The 19405-nt window shown below is 45.2% G+C and overlaps 1 pseudogene; it reads right to left on the bottom strand.

Annotated features, from left to right (window-relative positions):
• Positions 1 to 769: 769 nt before the first annotated feature.
• LOC147460830 (uncharacterized) lies at positions 770 to 2480 on the bottom strand (annotated as a pseudogene).
• Positions 2481 to 19405: the final 16925 nt, after the last annotated feature.

Raw genomic sequence — 19405 nt, 5'->3', positions numbered from 1 at the left:
GGTTATGGCCAACATATGTCACGTACGTGCCAACATGTAAATGTACATGTGCAATCATCCACATGAAGTAACATACTTGGCTACTAACTGCAATGCTAGGCTACAATTTGTTGGGTTAAGCCCAACTTGTGGTGACAAAGTGGTGTCTATCTATGAGGCTTGCATAAATTGGTTAGACCGGAGGTCCCTAACACCTTAAGGTTTTGGGGTCTGGATGGCTAGACCAATTTGTGGAACGTCACAGTTAAGCGCATATGCGCGGGAACAGCACTGGGATGGGTGACCTCCCGGGAAGTTGTTGCCCTCATGACCTACACAATTTCAACAAAAAAATATGGAAAAGTTGCTGCCGACAAATGCCTCAACTAGCAAGGATGGCAAGGGGGGTGTTGATGCCTCAAAAGCATTTTCCGCTCGATGCGAACAATGTCCTCAAAGTGGGAGAATGGCTCCTTGTCAGTTTGCTCAAAGGGCCACACCCACTTACCAAGTTCCCATCTCAACGTTTCCAAAGGAACTCCATTCCAAATCCAAAATTGCCACCTCCTTTGAGGCCTATACCAATTAGATAAATTTCCAATTAAAAGTTTTTGTGAAATTACCTCATTTTTAATTAAAAAACCAGAGCGGGCTTATTCATATCAATGTATTTATAATTTGAAACCAATAATAGCACGAAAAAGCGGAGTATGAATGGCTAGATCATTTGAAATAGCGTCATTTTACTGGCTTGGTGTAAGCTCAAGCTTCCGTGGTTGCATATTACTCTTTACTTGGTGAGCCAAAGGTCCTTTTTTGGATCTTTGAGCCCACAGATGGCCACTTGGCATGATCAAAGCCATTGCCCACAACTGGAATCTCATGGCCAGGAGCCTCGCAGAAAAACAAGTAACAAGAATATTGTTGTTTTTTATTACGTGTGCTTGCGTTGGTCACCCCACAGCTCTGCAAGCATGGTAAAGCACAGTTTCTCACAAGAGTGACAGGAGATGAGTGGCAGGAGATTCCGTCCAGCGTTTTTGACAAGCTGCTGGCGAAGGCAGGCCCTTTCACATGAGCCACAAAACCTGAGATCTCATTTGTGCCCTGAATCTTAGGCTGCCAATTTAGTTTTTTATTAACTTGTGCTTGCGTTTTGAAGGTCTACACAAAGTTGGCCACCACGACTCTGCAAGCATGACAAGCAAGGTTTCAACAGTTTCTCACAAGAGTGGCAGGAGATTCCGTCCAACCAAAATGATCAAATACAAAAAGTAGCGCACACCAATAAACTTGCACTGGTATGCATCAAGACCACCGTTTTTGACAAACTGCTTGCTAAGGCATGCCCTTTTACATGAGCTAGTCGGAGGGTTTGCAAAGGCATGATCTTGTCTTGCGATGCAATGACCTACACGTGCAGCTTGAAGGCATTTGATATCAGGCAAGATGTTGGTGTGGGCAAAAGACAAAAAACATCATTCAGTAGATGCAAAGATAAGGGATGCAATGATCTACGCATGCAGCTTAAAGGTATTCGACATCATGCAAGATGTTGGTATGGGAAAAAGAGTTCATGATGATTTTATAAGTGAGGAGCTGTTGACAAAAAAAGTTGTGCTTGGCACTGCCTTGGTTGACATGTATGCCAAATGTGGTGTACTTCATAAAGCACAAAAAGTGCTTGATGAGCTTCCATGTCGTCTCTTGCAATGCTCTGATCACGCGACATGCCCAACAGTGGTAGGGCAAGAAGCTCTGGGCTATTTTCAGCAGATGCAAAGAGAAGGCAACTCTTTAAATACAGTCACCTTACGCTTCTATCTCAAAGGCATGTGGCATTGAGCTCTTGATGCAATGACCTACACGTGCAGCTTGAAGGCATCTAGCATGATGCAAGATGTTGGTATGGGCAAAAGAGTTCACAGAGATATTGTTAGTCAGGGGCTGCTGATAAAAAATGTTGTGCTTGGCACTGCCTTGGTTGACATGTATGCCAAATGTGGTGCTAGGAAGATGTGGGCTTTTTTCAACAGATGCGTAGAGCTTCAGATACGCATTGATGCTTCAGATGCAATCACCTATGCATTGGTTGACATGTATTGAGCTTCAGATGCAATCACCTATGCATGCATTTTAAGCCTTGTTAAACATGGCTTCTCTCACAATCGTAGCACATTGCAGATCAGCATCTTCTCTCAAGCAGTATTTTTAAGGAGACATTGAAGAATCTATGGAGCATGAAGATGAAGAGGACCTTGCGGAAACTCCTTCCTTGCGTTGGGTCTTGGCCAAGCTGATTCTTCGGGTCTCTGTGACTCTTCTCGACGCTTCTTCTGACCTTGGTAGGCTGGTGGCCTCCTGCTGCATTGGTTGATGAGCGCAAGAAGGGAGCCATTATTTGCATCTTTACTATTGATGATGCACATTACTGGCCATCCAATTTGAATCAGTTCCCTTGCAAGATCATCACCCTCTTGAAATTTTTCCTCGAGCTACATGTCTCCTGATGAGGTGATGAAGAACAAGGAGGCAGTCCACTTATCACGCACAGATGCATGCCTTCTGATAGGTCGATGACGCAAGAAGGCAGCCATTATTTCATTACGATGGAAAATTCAACCTGTCAATTGACTATACTTGTTCAATACCATAGAGAGCACCATTCATCAGAAAGAACTAGAGGAGAATCTGGCACAGCTGCGAAATGGTGAAACATCTCCTTCGAGCTCATTTTGGGAAAGATCAAGGAAATTAAGCCCATTAAGTTTACAAAGCTCATCTAGAATTCTACTTGATAAGTGGTTGTCAGAAAAATCTAGATAAGCCACTTGAAAGACACCAATAGCCATGAAATTGATTGTTGTCAAATCCAAGTAGAAAAGGCCGGAAAGGTTTCCCAAACTCTTGGGAATGACACCATCAAAATAGTTGCTGCTGAAATCTACAGCTTGTGCTTGATTCCATAAGAAGTTGTCTATGAATAAGCTGGAGATGTCTCCTGTTAGGTTATTATTGTTGACGTAGAAGTCCACCATGGACACCATGCTTGCATACTCAGAAGGGATTTCCCGTGTCAGATGGTTATGGCTTAAATCCAAGTGTGATAATTCTGAAAGAAATCCCAAAGAAATAGGCAGATGTCCAGAGAGCTCACTGTGGGAAACATTGACCTTCACCAGGCTGCGTATTTTACCGAGCTCTGCAGGGATTTGGCTGGTGAGCTTGTTGTGGCCCAAGTTGAGGCCTTGCAACCTGCCCAATTCTCCCAAACACGGAGGGATACTGCCAACCAAACGATTCTGCGAGAGGTCTAGGATAGTAAGATTATGGAGGGCAGAAAGCTCCCCCAAAATGCTGCTACTCAACATGTTACCTGGAAGCAACACATAGACCAAACATAGCATTTTCCGATTTAAGGAGGTATGCTGCCATTAAGCTTGTTGTAAGAGAGATCCAATACTCCAAAGTGCTGGGTGAACATGGAGTCTGGTATGTTAAATTCTATAGTAAAAGAGCATATCTTGTCTGGAATTGTTCCAACGAGCTGATTATGCGATAGAACAAGGCAATCTAGTCCTTGCCAACAGAGATTGGCAGTTTTCAGGCATTGACAAAGATGGATTTCACTCACAATCTCCTATCCGGCCCTATTCCTGACTCCATTGGCCGCCTCCAAAACTTAACCACTCTCATCATGCCCTACAATCTTTCCAATGGGTCTCTTTTGGTTTCGATGAGGAACTGCAAAAGTCTGCAAATTGTGGATCTCTCTTTAAATCAGCTTCGAGGTCTGCTTTCGGATGAGCTTGCGAACCTTCAGCTTGTCAGTTCCCTGTCTTTAGAGAATAACCATTTCAATGGGCCATTACCATCTTGGCTGGGCAGCTGGACAAGGGTAACTTCTCTCTTGTTGGCAACCAATAAGTTCTTAGGGAGCATACCAAAAGAGTTGGGTGACTATTCTTCACTCATCACTTTAAGCTTCGATGGTAATAAACTCTCGTGCTCTATACTTGGTGAGCTCTGCAAGCACCCCACCTCTCACAGCCATTCTTGAATAGTGACTTTTTTCAAGGTGATGTCCGTGTAGCGAGAAGGGTCGTAGACAGAGGTGATTGTCATGTTGTTCCCTTCTATGGATGAGAATCCCACCACCTTGTAAGACAAGGGACCAGTGTGGAATCATACATGATGATGTCCCCTTGCTCCGTCACCACTGCGAATTTGCCATAGGAGACCTTGCTGAAGGCAACGCTGCGTTCTCTTGAAGGTTGTATTTGTTCTCTAGCCAAAAGCCAACCAATCACACTGCTGGTCCCACAGTACAATGAGGTCACCTTCTACCACCTTAACACACATACATAAAAAAATTAAACACAAGGAGAGTTCTAGTCAAGGACTCGAGGGAAAGGCCTCGTTAATCTTCGCAGTGCTTTGGCCATATATCAAATCCCCTTGAAGGCATATGGCACTGCCTTGGTTGACATGTATGTCTGAAATGTCGTCTCTTGAAATGCATTGATTGCGAGATATGCCCAACAAGGACTGGGCCACAAAGATCCGGCTCATTGGTTTTAGGATGCAAAGTGAGGGCACTTCTCGCACTACGTAGGAGTCCAATACGTCTATGATGTAGAAAATAAAGTTAGATCCGCTTCTCTTTAAGTTTAATCTATATCCTGCATCTTTTCTATTTGTCTTAACGTGTATTTTGTGTCTGACCAGGGAGGACATATATTCACAACAGTGGACGTTTCAATTGCACAAGCACGACATCAACTCGACAACACTACAAGGTTCATTATCTGTATCCAGCTTCCCATGATTATACGTTTGCTTGGAGCAACACATAAACGCTACGAGGCAGGGCACGGCTTCCGTTTCTTATAATTTTTGGAGAGACCACAGTGCCAACTCTCCACCATACTTTTGTATGGCATCTCTGCATGACGTACACTATATTCTTTGCAATTTTAGTCTGTGACGTTTCATTACAAGACGATATGTTTAACTATTCACATTGCTTTTTTGTAGCTCGACTCAAACATTGTCCGCTGGCTGGCACAATTGGATGACATTCGTACAAGATTATCAGGTCGGTAGTGTAGTTCATTTTTTATAGTCTGTTAATTGACTATGCTTGATTGAGAATAAGATGGGTGTTTCAAAGATGGTTCCACAATTTAGAGACTAAATGGTCAATATACTAGGTAATTGAATGGTACAATCTACAAATAACTACCAAAGTAGGTTAAGTTGCAACCCTTTTGCTTATTCAATTACCCTCTTTAGTAGCTCTTTGTCATATGGGACACAACTTGCTTCTTTCCAATGCTCATCAAGTCCCAAGTTAAGCTATTATTGGTGCCTATCAATAGGTTCTACTCATTTTCTCGTGTCACCACAACAAAACCCAAGGCAAAAACAATGACAACCAACTAACCAAGTAACCAGCTGCGCTCCAAGATCTGTCAAATTATGTATGGCAAAGGTCCACCAAGCAAGACTAGTTTGGACCCTAGTACCCTACACCCACAAAGGGCCATATGCCTCCTGAGCGTACCTCAAACCAAACGTGCTCGTTTGAGTTTCGAGCTCCAGTCTTGTGCAATTTGAATCTATAAATCTATAATAATAAAACTCTATAAGGGAGAGGCACTTTCAGGCGGGCCAGGTGGAGGACAACGTCAGGAGCGTGCCTGGACCGGGGAGGCGAATAGGCAAGCGGCTTGGAGGGGAATTCGAATAGGCAAGTTGGTATCCGTAGAGTCATTGTAGTGGTAGTTTCCTACGAGGTTAAAATCCTCTTCTTCTTCTTTCTTCTTTCTTCTTTCTTCTTCTTCTCCTTCTTCTCCTCTCTCTCTCTCTCTCTCTCTCTCTCTCTCTCTCTGCCATATTAAGTAGGCAGAGTTAGTGGGCAATATACCGAGGCTCAAGAGAGCTGGCGACCGAGGATGCTAGGCAGTTGAAGGGAAAGCAAGGGCTATCTATTTTTTTTTGCCAAGTGCATATATAGGAGGCACCTAGCCGCGATAGCTGGATGCGAGGAGTCCGTAGTAGGTTCTTAGCTAGATGTTGGAGGCAAAGATGCAATGCAGATCAGATCAGGCAACTGTCTTCTGGAAACAAGGAGAGAGAGAGAGAGTGACTAATTTTCCGTCACCAATAGGCTAACCTGAAGTTGCAAAGTGGAGAGTAGTAGTTTCTTTTCAAGTGCATGTATTACCACCCTGCGATCATCGCGAGAAGAGAGGACCAGTCCCAAGGAGGCCCCAGAGAGAGAGAGAGAGAGAGAAATTTTCCATCACCCGGAGGCTAGCCTGAAGCTGCAGAGTGGAGAGTAGCAGTTTCCTTTCAAGTGTATGACCATCCTACGATCGTCGAGAGAGAGAGAGAGAGAGCCTTAAGTGTGTCACCTTGCTACGACGATAAATTAGAGGGATGTGCAAGAGAAGCATGTGATTCTAAGTAAGTGGGGTCTTGATTCAGTATCTAAGGTGGGCATCGTTTTAGCAATAGCAACAACAACGTCAGTTGCTACCTGTGTTCGCACTTCGTGTGTTGGCGGAGCCATCTACTAGCAAGCAATATGAGGTGAACCTCTTGGTGATGGAGGCCATATCAAACTAAGTGGCACACGTTGCTTTGGATAGTACATCACAGATTAAGAGCTACGTTTGTCGATTGTGAGTGCCTCTCCCAAACCATACTACATTTGATGTGTCGCATCTATTCTACTCTATTAAGGAGACCAACATTCTGGCACACTACGTGGCTCAGCAAGAAGGGGTGGTGAACATCAGGAGGCCGGCCTGCAAGAGATAAAAAGGTGAAGAGCCATCAGTTGGGGGGGTTGAGGCAAAGTGACGTACTGGGGCTACCGGGAGGTGAAGAGGCACGAGAGAGTGTGTGTGCACGCTGTTGGGGATATGGGTTGTCATGTTGCCATCCACGGGGCTCGCTTTGCTAGTGCCCATCTTTGCCAACAAATTGCACTCGCCATTTGAGAAAATGGCCACTCACAAGTCTGTATCCAGTTCACACTCCCAAATTTTTATTCGTATCCAACTCCCTTCCCATTGTCCCAACCTATAAAACTCTGTAAGGGAGAGGCACTTTTAGGCGGGCCAGGTGGCAGACGCGAGAGGCAAGCAACTTGAGTGCAAGAGCAGTCGTGATTCGGGCACAAGTTGTGGACAACGTGTGCCCTTTGGACGTCGGGAGGGTGCCAAGACCGGTCTCGTCTATAAATGACACGGGGTCTAACTCAAGGGATCTATGGCTGGCGTGTATCGACGGGGCGGGGAGGGCTTTGGGCCGTTGGATCGACGCAACGGGAGGGGGACTTATATAGTACTACGGTTACATGTCTTTCAAACAATCACGGCAGCTGGGTTGGATAGGTAGTGTGCCTGTGGAGCGGGAGGTAGCGTAGTGAAGTCGCAATGGGGGCAGTTGGGGGCTGTAATTTTTTTGATACCCAAAGATGGGATCAACGGTGGATTGAACATCCGCCGTAGATCCCTTGAGTTTCTCCCCTGACGCTTATACGAGGCTGGACCGGGGAGGCGAATAGGCAAGCGGCTTGGAGGGGAATGCAAATAGGCAAGTTGGTATCCGTGGTAGCCGAAGCGGCGAGAGACAGAGAGAAAGGCCGATAATTTTGCCCATCACCCATGAAGCAGGACCTGCTTACGTGAGCGATCAACAACTCATACCATCTGAATAGCATGATGCAGGTTCATGTTCGCTCAGCATCACCTGCAACGTATGGTGCACAAGCCAGCATTTTCATCTCTCTCTCTCTCTCTCTCTCTCTCTCTCTCTCTGTCTGTGTGCCATATTAAGTAGGCGGAGTTAGTGGGCAATATACCGAGGCTCTAGAGAGCTGGCGACCGAGGATGCTAGGTAGTTGAAGGGAAAGCAGGGGCTATCTATTTTTTTGCCAGGTGCATAGGAGGCACCTAGCCGATAGCTGGATGCGAGTCCGTAGCCGGCTCTTAGCTAGATGTGGGAGGCAAAGATGCAGTGCGGATCAGATCAGGCAAATTAGCGGCACTGTCTTTTGGAAGCAAAGGGGAGAGAGAGAGAGAGAGAGAGAGAGAGAGAGAGTGTAATTTTCCATCACCAGTAGGCTAACCTGAAGTTGCAGAGTGGAGAGTAGCAGTTTCTTTTCAAGTGTACTACCACCCTGCGATCATCGCGAGAAGAGAGGACCAGTCCCAAGGCCGCCCCACATAGAGAGAGAGAGAGAGAGAGAGAGAGAGAGAGAGAGAGAGTAATTTTCCATCACCCGGAGGCTAGCCTGAAGTTGTAGAGTGGAGAGTAGCAATTTCCTTTCAAGTGTGTGACCATCCTGCGTCGTCGAGAAGAGAGAGAGAGAGAGAGAGAGAGAGAGAGAGCCTTAAGTGTGTCATCTTGCTATGACGATAAATTAGAGGGATGTGCAAGAGAAGCATGTAATTCTAAGTAAGTGGGGTCTTGATTCAGTCTCTTAAGGCGGGAACAGCAGTTGCTACATGTGTTCACACTTGGTGTGTTGGCGGAGCCATCTACTAGCAAGCAATACGAGGTGAACCTCTTAGTGATGGAGACCATATCAAACTAAGTGGCACACGTTGCTTTGGAGATGGCATCACAGATTGAGAGGTACGTTTGTCGATCGTGAGTGCCTCTCCCAAACCATGCTACATTTGATGTGTTGCATCTATTCTACTCTATTAAGGAGACCAACATTCAGCCACACTACGTGGCTCAGCAAGAAGGGGTGGTGAACATCAGGAGGCTGGCCTGCAAGAGATAAGAAGGTGAAGAGCCATCAGCTGGGGGGGGTTGAGGCAAAGTGACATACTGGGGCTACTGGGAGGTGAAGAGGCACGAGAGAGAGAGAGAGAGCATACTGCACAGAATCAATCGTGCAATGGCGCAAAAGTAGGCCAATGCTCATCGCTACAACCATCAAAGAGCCCGATACGAATAGTTGATCACAGGTGTTGTACAACAACGAAAGAATTTTTGCGTGCAACAAAAACGGCTTTGCGAAGTGAAACATTGCAGGGTGAGAAATGAGCCAGTCGGCCAACGGGGCTCGATCCAGAAATCTGATGGCCCAAGTTTAACATTACTCACGCTAACCACTAAAGGTTCGGCTGTTTGATGTCTTAAAACTGATTTTTTTTTTTTCTTGTTCATTAGGGAAACTGTGTCCCCCTTTCAGGGGGTGGCTTTTTATTGGCCCCTTTACCCTAGTAGATTCAAAGAGACACTCCTTAGACACAGATACTCCAACCATGCTTGCCCCTTGAGTCGCAACTGGCTCTAGCCAACACCATTAGCAGGCACGTCGTGCTAGAGAGAGAGAGAGAGAGAGAGAGAGAGAGAGAGAGGCTAATGGGTGAGAAGCTACCTACCTGTGAAAACCTAAGCCTCACCCCCTACCCTTACCCGAACCCTAATCCTTCCCCCTCTGCCCTCCGTCTTGCTCCCCACCTTGGCCCTGCACCTCTTGCCCTATCATTTGGCCATCTGCCTTGCATCCCTTTTTCATCGCACCTTGTCCATAGCCACCTCTTTGTCCGTACCTGCATTAGCAAGATCACCCTCCTCCCTATTCATACCTGCTTTAGTTGCCTTGACTCTGGATCTATGACAGTCCATGTGACCACACAGCTTTGTTGTTGTTTCTAGTCTCCCCCCCGCCCCCCTACACACACACACACACAGAGAGCGCTTACCTACACCTCTACTACTTGGCACACTTATTGCCTCCCTTCTTCAATACTATGATTTTCTTTGCAATATGCCTTTCAACACCAAGGTGAGGATTTGGAATTGGCTAGGCAAGGAAGTGGAAGCTTTATGGAGGAGCCATTAAATTCTCTGTCAAAGGTGGAATGGAGTGTGGATTCATGAACATCCATGCAGCAAACACAAGTAGGCCTAGTTGGCTGTCAGGCGAGAAGGAGAATGTTGGGAGGCTGGGACAATGGGAAGAGAGTTGGACACGACAGAGAGACGACAAGGAATACAAATTTGGGAGTGTGAGATGGATACAGACTTGGGAGTGGCCATTTTCTCAAACGGCGAGTGCAATTTGTTGGCAAAGATGGGCATGAAAGGGGCAAGAAAAGCAAGCCCCGTGGATGGCAGCATGACAACCCATATCCCCAACTGTGTGCACACACACACACACACACATAGAGAGAGAGATAGAGAGAGAGAGAGAGAGAGAGAGAGAGAGAGAGAGAGAGAATGTGATGTGTATTGTGGAGAGATATATAAAGAGACACACACATATACACATACAAACCTACATACACACATACACACACACACACACACACACACATATATATATATAGGGAAAATTACCAAAATACCCCTCTAATTTATGGAAATTCCCAAAATACCCCTCAAATTTCAAAAATTCCCAAAATACCCTTGTATCTATTTTACCTGGATTTTTCACAATTTCCTAATTTTTATTCTTTTTTGACAATGTATAATCGTTTTATAGTGCTTAGCATGTAATTTGTCACAAATTACCTCCCAAAAACAGACAATTATGTCCAAAAATAATGAAGCAATTCATCTCCAAAGCCTACATAACTAGCTCAAATTCTAGTTTTAGTATCTTGTATTCATAGACAATCAGTCTTCTTATGAAAGGCTACAATTTTTTTAATTTTTGGATAAATTTACTCTCACAACCAGGGGTGTTTTGGGAATTTTGCAAAATTTAAAGGGCATTTTGGAAATTTTTGACAAAATATGAGGGGTATATTGGGAATTTTTGAAATTTGAAGGGTATTTTGGGAATTTCCACAAATTAGAGGGGTATTTTGGTAATTTTCCCATATATATACTAGTAAAACAGCACCGCCTTCGGCGGCGGCATGGCCCCTCTTCCCCTCAAACCCCTTGCTTCCGCTGCCTATTCAGAGAGGGTTTTGGACCACTGGCCAAAGTTATGAGATACCAGGATTAGAGATGCCTTGGGCTATTTTTATTTGGAGCTGCGCAGACATAGGGAGATCACTGATTTCTTCAGACTACATACATGGCATTCAAATGAGCAAGCATCACAACAGACTTCAGAGTCCATCTATACCAGAGGTACACTGACTGACAGGGCCATTGAGCTTGGGAGATCCAAACGCCCACGACTGTGAGGGTCATCGAGACATCGGTGAAAGCTACATCAGAGGGTTCGGATTGTTCTGGTACGACATGGGTGATGCCTAGTCGGAGTACTCATTGAGAAGGACATTGATGAGCTTCGCCAAAGACCAATGTTGGATATCATAGGATAGGATCTTGATTCCAACATCTCAGCCTTTCATTTCATTTCATTTCATCCCATTTCATTTCGTTCCATTTCACTTTAGCTCAGTTCAGTTTCAATTTTTCAATTTTTAGTTTTTTAATCTTTTACACATACATTGTATTAGATTCACCATTTGTAAACTCTTTTGTCTCATAAGTCGCTTTGGCCTTTTGAAGATGTAAATATATCATTTCATCTCTCTCTCTCTCTCTCTCTCTCTCTCTCTCTCTCTCTCTCTCTCTCTCTCTCTCTCTCTCACACACACACACACACACACACACACACACACACACACACATGCAATCCACATTTGAAATGAGCTCTCTCTCTCTCTCTCTCTCTCTCTCTCTCTCTCACACACACACACACACACACACACACACACACACACACACACACACACACACAAACACACACACACATGCAGTCCACATTTGAAATGAGCTCTCTCTCTCTCTCTCTCTCTCTCTCTCTGAGAGAGAGAGAGAGAGAGAGAGAGAGAGAGAGAGAGAGAGAGAGAGCATTGAAGGAGATGTGGAGGCCAAGGGAGATCAACATTACAGATTTCAAGAGGACTTGGAGCTATTGGAGTTGGTAAAGGTGGAGCTAACACTATGAATGTTGCCGAAGGTTGGGATTATGTGAGGGGGCGATCAAGTGTTAATTCTCTATGGGTCTTCCCTTTGGCAGGCTTTCCTTTTTTCAAACAGTGCATCGGGCATGCTCCATGGTTAGCTCCCTTGGCGAGCACTGACAATTTTACTCCTACCCCTCCTCAGTAGCAAGTTGAGAAGCATCGCTCATCGCGGCACCTGTAAGCAATCTATTAATTCCGGTTGGATTTTCTCTCTCAATCTCTCTCGCACACAAGGGCATGGAGAGTGGGCAACATAAAGAAAAATGGAAGCAGTGGAGAAACCTCAAAAGAAAGAGCACTCATCCTCCGTTTTCCCTCCATGGAAGCAAAGAAGTCATTCTTGAAGAAAAGACCAACTCTTAAAGAGACTGGCATCTTTCTCGGGGATGATCTCACCCTCTCGCAGATCGCTCATATGCAGGAAGTAATGCCGGAGATTAGAGAGGCAAGGGAAAAAGGCAAGATCGCTTTTTACCGAGATGGAAAAGTGGTAATACCAGAACAACGCTCCACATGATGGTGCGAGACTTATGAGACCACACTCAAAGTAGCTGCCTAGAACTGCAATGGATCTATGCGTCTTGATGTGGGTGCCTTTGAGGATAGCTTTACTAGAAGAGACATCATCTTTTACTCTGAGACACACCAGGCCCCAGGGCAATCCGTGCCTCACATCAGATACAGGTGGGAGACAGCCTACAGACAGGAGACATGCTAAGAGTACAGAGGGCGGGGCTCGGGGGGAGTGGCAGTGTTATTTAGAGAGGATCTGCAGCCACTGATACATATAGCCCGTAGGGACGAGCAGGCTAGGTACATGTGGGTGAGACTGAAAGAAGAGACAGGCAGATACCTCTATCTAGCTATATTCTACTTCCCCCGAGTACATCAGTTTATGCATCACCCAGAGGACAGTCCCCTTTCTCTATTTTGGATGATGACATATGGGAGTTCTCTAGGGACGGTGACATTATCATCCTAGGGGACTTCAATGCTAGGATTGCCCATCACCAGGCAGTGTTTTATGATACTTCAGAGGAGATGCTAAGAGAGCTAGATGTTGTAGAGACGGGCCTTTCCAGACTATCACACGATGTGGAATGTACTGAGTATGGGCGACACCTGATAGACATGGGCACTGCACATGGATTGGCCATCTTGAACGGCCTATAGAGATTTCCTGCTTCGGGAGGTTTTACATGCTTCCCACACAGACATGGAGCCAGCACACTGGACTATGTCATGGCACAGACGAATCTCATCTCTAGTATCCAGGATCTCACAGTTGAGCCCAGACGGATCGGGGTGGCAGTGGATCATGCTCTGGTGTCAATGACCATCTCCTTCCAGTTCAGTGTAGCACACAGGCCACGAGTAGTAGCCCCTACTCGCTACACATTCACACGGGAGACGGATTCTGTATACATGGACGAAATCTACAGACGCCTATGCACTGAGGACCCGGGGCGACCTCTGGAAGAGCTAACTACTATACTGACACAGACATTACAAGAGCCGCACACCCAGCCTGAGAAGAGCCGCCGATCATGGAGCATGCCTCAGAACAGCTGGTACGATGAGGAGTGCCGCCAGACTAGAGCCAGACTTCAAAGGGAGGTGTTGTTGGGGGACGTCACTCACAGACAGTCACAGATTGACTTCCGACGCCTGGTGCGGCGGAAGAAGAGGGCTTTTTTGGCTCAACTCGAGCACGATCTATATCAGCTATTCTTGAGTCAGGACTCACGTGAGGCGTGGCGGATCTTTCATGAGAAGTCCCCCCCCCCCCAGCTATTTCCTCCACAAAGACCTGGGGGCAGTACGCATCATCTTTGTACACAGTACCTGGACAGTCGGCCCTCCCCAACCCCCCCGATCCATCCCCACACGCATGTGTCTTTTTCACCGCTAAGATGGTGAAGAAAGCTATTGAAACAGGATGAAGACTGGGAGAGCATATGATCATGATGGCCTAGTCGCTGAGCATTTCATGCATGCCAAAGACCTACTAGCAGAGCTTCTAGCAGTTATGTTTAACCGGGCCATGTGTGAGGGCCTACGAGACTCTTGGAGCCTATCTACGATCGTACCTATCTTCAAATCAGGAGACCCCATGGAGCCTGGGAATTATCGCACTATTATGATTGGGCACACACTGGCACGGTTGTATGCATCCATTCTGGAGCAACAGCTGAGTAGATGGGCAGAGAGGGAAGGGATACGTGCAACTGGGCAGGCAGGATTCAGGAGAGGCTTCTCTACTCTTGACCATATCCTAACACTCAGGGCCATCATCGAAGAAGGCAGATCTCATGGGAGACGGATCTATTGTAGCTTTGTGGACTTCCGCAAAGCTTTCAACACGGTACCCGTAGCTAGACTGATGCACAGACTACAGGAAATGGGAGTACCCACAAAACTCATTTGGGGGATCATGGCATTGTACAGATCAGTAGTAGGGCATGTACGCACCCCGGAGGAACTTTCTACACCGGTTCACTCCACTATTGGGGTGAAGCAGGGCTGCATGCTCTCTCCTACTCTTTTCGGTATGTATGTGGATGAGGTTTCTGACTACATTGACAGCGATGGGGATAAAGGTGCTCAGTTGGCAGGGACATGGATTCCACTTTTGTTATATGATGATGACATAGTGTTGATCTCTAAATCCTCAGAAGGATTGCAATGTCAATTGGATGCTTTGCATACGTTTGCCCACGAAAGTGGTTTGTTTGTCAACCTGGGTAAAACCAAGGTTATGGTGTTTAATACCACCCCACAGTGGATCAGGAGGTCAGCACCTACATTCACATACGGCAAGGAGACTGTGGAGTACACAGACGCTTACACTTACCTTGGAGTGGTTTTTAGCGGACCTGCATTCTCACTTAGAAGAGCAGCAGAGACTAGACTTACTAGAGCCCACACATCATTGGGTAGATTGGAGAGGATGTGTTTGCAGGTTCAGTTTCAGGAGCCCCGGATGAAGCTCTGGCTCTTTGACACCTTGGTGGCTTCAGCATTGCTCTATGGAACCGAGATATGGGGACCTTCACTGGATCACCACGGGAGGCCGGGTCGCTCAGACGGATGGGGGAACATGGAGAAACCTCTCGTCTCTATGATCTCACGGCTCATTAGAGCCAAGGCATCAGTACCACAGGCCATTATCCGAGCAGAGCTAGCGGTCCCCCCCCTTGTGGTGGAGGCGCTCACCAGATCAGTCTCCTTCATAAACCGCACATGGGCACTTCCTAGAGACAGATATGCTCGCATAGCACTTGAATCCTCTCGACAGCTAGCCATACAAGGAGATACAACACGCTGGTATGGGGAGATGACATCATGGTTTCAGGCACATGGGTTCAGCACAGACATGTTGCCACCCCCAGGGGATTCACTCTATATATAAAATGGGATGCCACCTGCGAGCGGACAAATTTGATAAAACCCCTATATACGACTTATATTAGGGAATATGATCCCCCTTTCTACGCTTATACGACAATCAATGCAAAAAACTATCAGACCCCTATCTTACATATAGAATTTAGATCTCACATGATCTAACTGAGTAAATTTAGGTCTCACATGATCTAACTGAGTCTAACTAGTCAAAGAGCGTGCATCATAGTGATTGGAAATGTACTAAGGAACCACTTTTGTTGATAACTAGATGTACCCTTAATGGTCTTAGATTGAATTTCAAACTATGTGCCCGTTTAGCCTACACTCTAGCTACTCGTCCAATTTTGACTCATCTAAATTACTCAAAAACCTTCTTAGAAAGTTTTGCTAGGTTCTCCACGTAGATTTGCATCTATACAAACTCTTTATAGCTTTAATCCCTCAACAAATGAACTATAATCACAAAACAAGCAATTGATACAAAGCAGTGTTAGTTCTTGCATGTATCTTTGTAGCTATTGACTCATAGGTTCGAGGGAAGACTCTTTTGGGAAGCCATGATTTTGAAACAAATAAATTTCCTCTCATTTTACCCTTTTCTCACATTTTTACCACCCCCCCCCCCCCCCCCCCCCCCCCCCCCCCTTATTTCTTAAGCTTGGGAGATAAATTATTGGGGGCCTGCCCCACTAACTTATACGCTTATGTAACTTGTTAAAAAAACCCCCTCCCCTGCACTTACGTGGTGAGGTAAGTTTTCCATGGTGAATCCCCCGGGGCTGCCACCATTCCGGTACTCATTGGATGCACCATCTCTCACTCTTACACAGTCAGAGATCACCAAGCTCATCCGCCAAGACCTGACCCAGCTAGACACTAGGAGGACATGGATACAACCAGCACAAGAATTGGGCACGAAGATGGCTTTCTACAGAGACCACCTCCTCCAGCTTACGGAAGATGGTTTTGTGGCGAGACCCAGATACATGGATACCCACTTGTCTCATGGGATACGATGTGCTATTGGCCAGTTACGCACATCTTCTCACCAGTTGCGGATTGAGACTGGGAGATACAGCGGAGTACCAGCAGAGGACAGGACATGCCCCTTGTGTAACATGGAACCTGAGACAGAGCTACATTATACATACCGCTGCCCCGTCTACTACGAGATACGAGGCCGCTTCCATTGCTTGTTCAGAGAGGATTTTGGACCACTCTCAAGAGTCATGGGAAGATCAGAGATGCCTGGATTTGTTCTTGCTCGAGCTGCGCAGACACAAAGATAGCCTGATGAATGGCGAGGCTAGCCAGTCTCAAAGACGGATCACAGACTTCTTCAGAGCAGACACGGGACAACCGCAAGAGCCACTCCCACAGCAGAGCTCCCCCCGTCTCAAACCAGAGGCACATTGATTGACCGAGCGATTGAACTAGGGAAATCCAGGCGCCCTCGACTACGAAGAACTACACAGCATCGACAAAGGCTACGGCAGAAAATTCGGAGCACGTTGGCCAAGCATACACGACGCCCGGTCATACTACTAACCATGGAGGAAATTGATGAGATTCGCCAACGACCAATGCTAGATCTCTTGTGATTCAACTATCCCAACAAGCCGCCCATTTTTCTGCTTAGTTTTTTGCTTCACTCACATCGACCAACTTAGGACCCCATAGTGTATATCTTTGTTTTGTACTGTTGTTAGGTTATTTTGTTACTCTGACTTTGTATCAGATCCACCACTTTGTAACTTTCGGGTCTCATAGGTCATTGTGGCCTTTTGAAGACGTTAATATAACATTTCATTTCTCCCTCTCTCAAATCAAAAAAAATATCTAAAGCTTTCTTGTGTGCTACTCATGGGGTTTCTCAGCTGGGGACGCTCAATGCATTCCAAGAGGCGACATCCCAAATAGGAAGCTCCTCAAGTGCTTTTTGTGCTTTATGAAGTGCACGACATTTGGCATACATGTCGACCAAGGCATCTCCAAGCATGAAGTTTTCTTTTCAACAACCCATGAGTAACAATCTTATCATGAATTCTTTTGTCCATATTAGCATCAAATGCCCTCTCTCTACATCTCCGCAAAACAGCCTAAAGCTTCTTGACCATGTCCTTGTTAGACACCTGGGGGATTCACCATGGAAAACTTACTGCACCACGTAAGTGCAAGAGAGGGGTTTCTTTTTACAAGTTACATAAGAGTATAAGTTAGGGGTAGGCCCCCAATAATTTATCTTCCAAGCTTAAAGATAAGGGAGGGGAGTATCATATTTATTGGGGGGAGGGGGACCTGACGCGAGTTGATTACTTGTAACGATTGGTCACTGGTGTGCACTAAAACTTGGATGAATTTAGGGAAAGTTTTTTTCAGGTCACACATCAAATTTTACATCAGGACGATCATAGATAAGGACTTATTAAGGGTTGATTTACAACAGCTTTGGATGGGTCAAAATTGGACGACTAGCCAAAGTGTAGGCTGATAGGGTACATAGATTGAAATTCAAACTAAGACACATTGAGGGTATATCTAGTCATCAACAAAAGTGGTTCCTTAGTACCGTGCCAGTCATTATGCTATACACTCTTTGACTAGTTTTACTCAGCTAGATCATGTGAGACCAAAATTTTATATGTAAGATAGGGGTATGATAGTTTTCTTCATTGATTATCGTATAAGCGTAGAAAGGGGGATCATATTTCCTAATATGTGTCGTATATAGAGGTTTTATCAAAGTTGTTCGCTCGCAGGTGGCGTCTCGTTTTAAATATAGAGTGAAACCCCCGGGGTTAGACATAATCAATGCACTCCATGAGACAACATGGTTGTCAGGAAGATGAATACATAGCTGGTGGCCCCAAACTATTGAAAACTACCAATTTCCACCAGAAACATCTACTTTAAGTTCATAGTTATCATTGCCATTGTAAGCCCTTGATGCTCATGAATAATCACTTCATCGACGAAAGGATCCTATCATGAAGATTTGTCAACTCCCCTTGGTATTGGCAACATTGCCTCCCATCCTAATTTCTCCATGACTTGGATTTCCCACTATGTGTAATCAAGTAAAATTCTTGTGTACCTAAAATAGCTTTCTTCTTGGCTAGCTTTAACTTTTCTTAGTAAAACTGATTGGTTTGTCCATCTCTTTACAAATTAGTTTGTTTCCTTTATCCTACATAATTTCAACATATTCATATTATGTATATATGGACAAAGAGTAGATATCAAGATGCACGTATTGACCTTTTGATTTTATTTATGTACGATCACTTATTTTCTATGCCATTCATTGGACCCTTCCTCCATTTGCGTAATGTGTGCACTAATTCTCCGATGAAAATGGTCTCCCTCCCTTTTCCATGTCAAGCCCACCAATTGCAAGCCTCATGGATCTTTCTATGACAACTCAATACACCATTAAATCTAGTGCTTGTTTGTGACTCTAAAGCTAGCATTTATTTCTAGTGCATTAGTAATTTTTCTTACTATAAACGAATTGTGCAAGGATAGAAAAACTAATGCATTAGAATTTAGAATACACAATAAAAAAGCCTAAACCTTTATTGCATACATTACATAAACATACATTTACATATGTTATTGAGAATAAACACAACATTCTCAATAGTAATTGCAGTCACATTTCCATAACCTGTGCGTACTCACAAAGAGCTCTCTCTCTCTCTCTCTCTCTCTCTCTCTCTCTCTCTCACGCAAGCGCACACAGAGAACATCTACCTAAACATCTTCAAGAAAAAACACATGAACATATATCAAACAAAGGCATGTATACTTACAATAACTCAACATTTTGAAAACCTTGCTTTTGGCATTTGACAGACGTTAAAATTATCTCCTTCTTCTTCTTCTTCTTCTTCTCTCTCTTTCTCAGGTGCAAAAAGAGCCAAATGGTGATCCTTTCAAGCTGGATTGCTTATGCGCATGGCAATAGGAGATGAATGGTGGAGAGAGAGAGAGAGAGAGAGAGAGAGAGAGAGAGAGAGAGAGAGAGAGAGCAAAAGAGAGATGGAAACTCC

The sequence above is a fragment of the Adiantum capillus-veneris genome, chromosome 3 (assembly GCF_014529385.1).
Source record: "Adiantum capillus-veneris isolate H3 chromosome 3, ASM1452938v2, whole genome shotgun sequence".
Taxonomy (NCBI): Eukaryota; Viridiplantae; Streptophyta; class Polypodiopsida; order Polypodiales; family Pteridaceae; genus Adiantum; species Adiantum capillus-veneris.
Note: the sequence above shows the minus strand (reverse complement) of the source record. Positions and strands in the feature narration are given on the sequence as shown.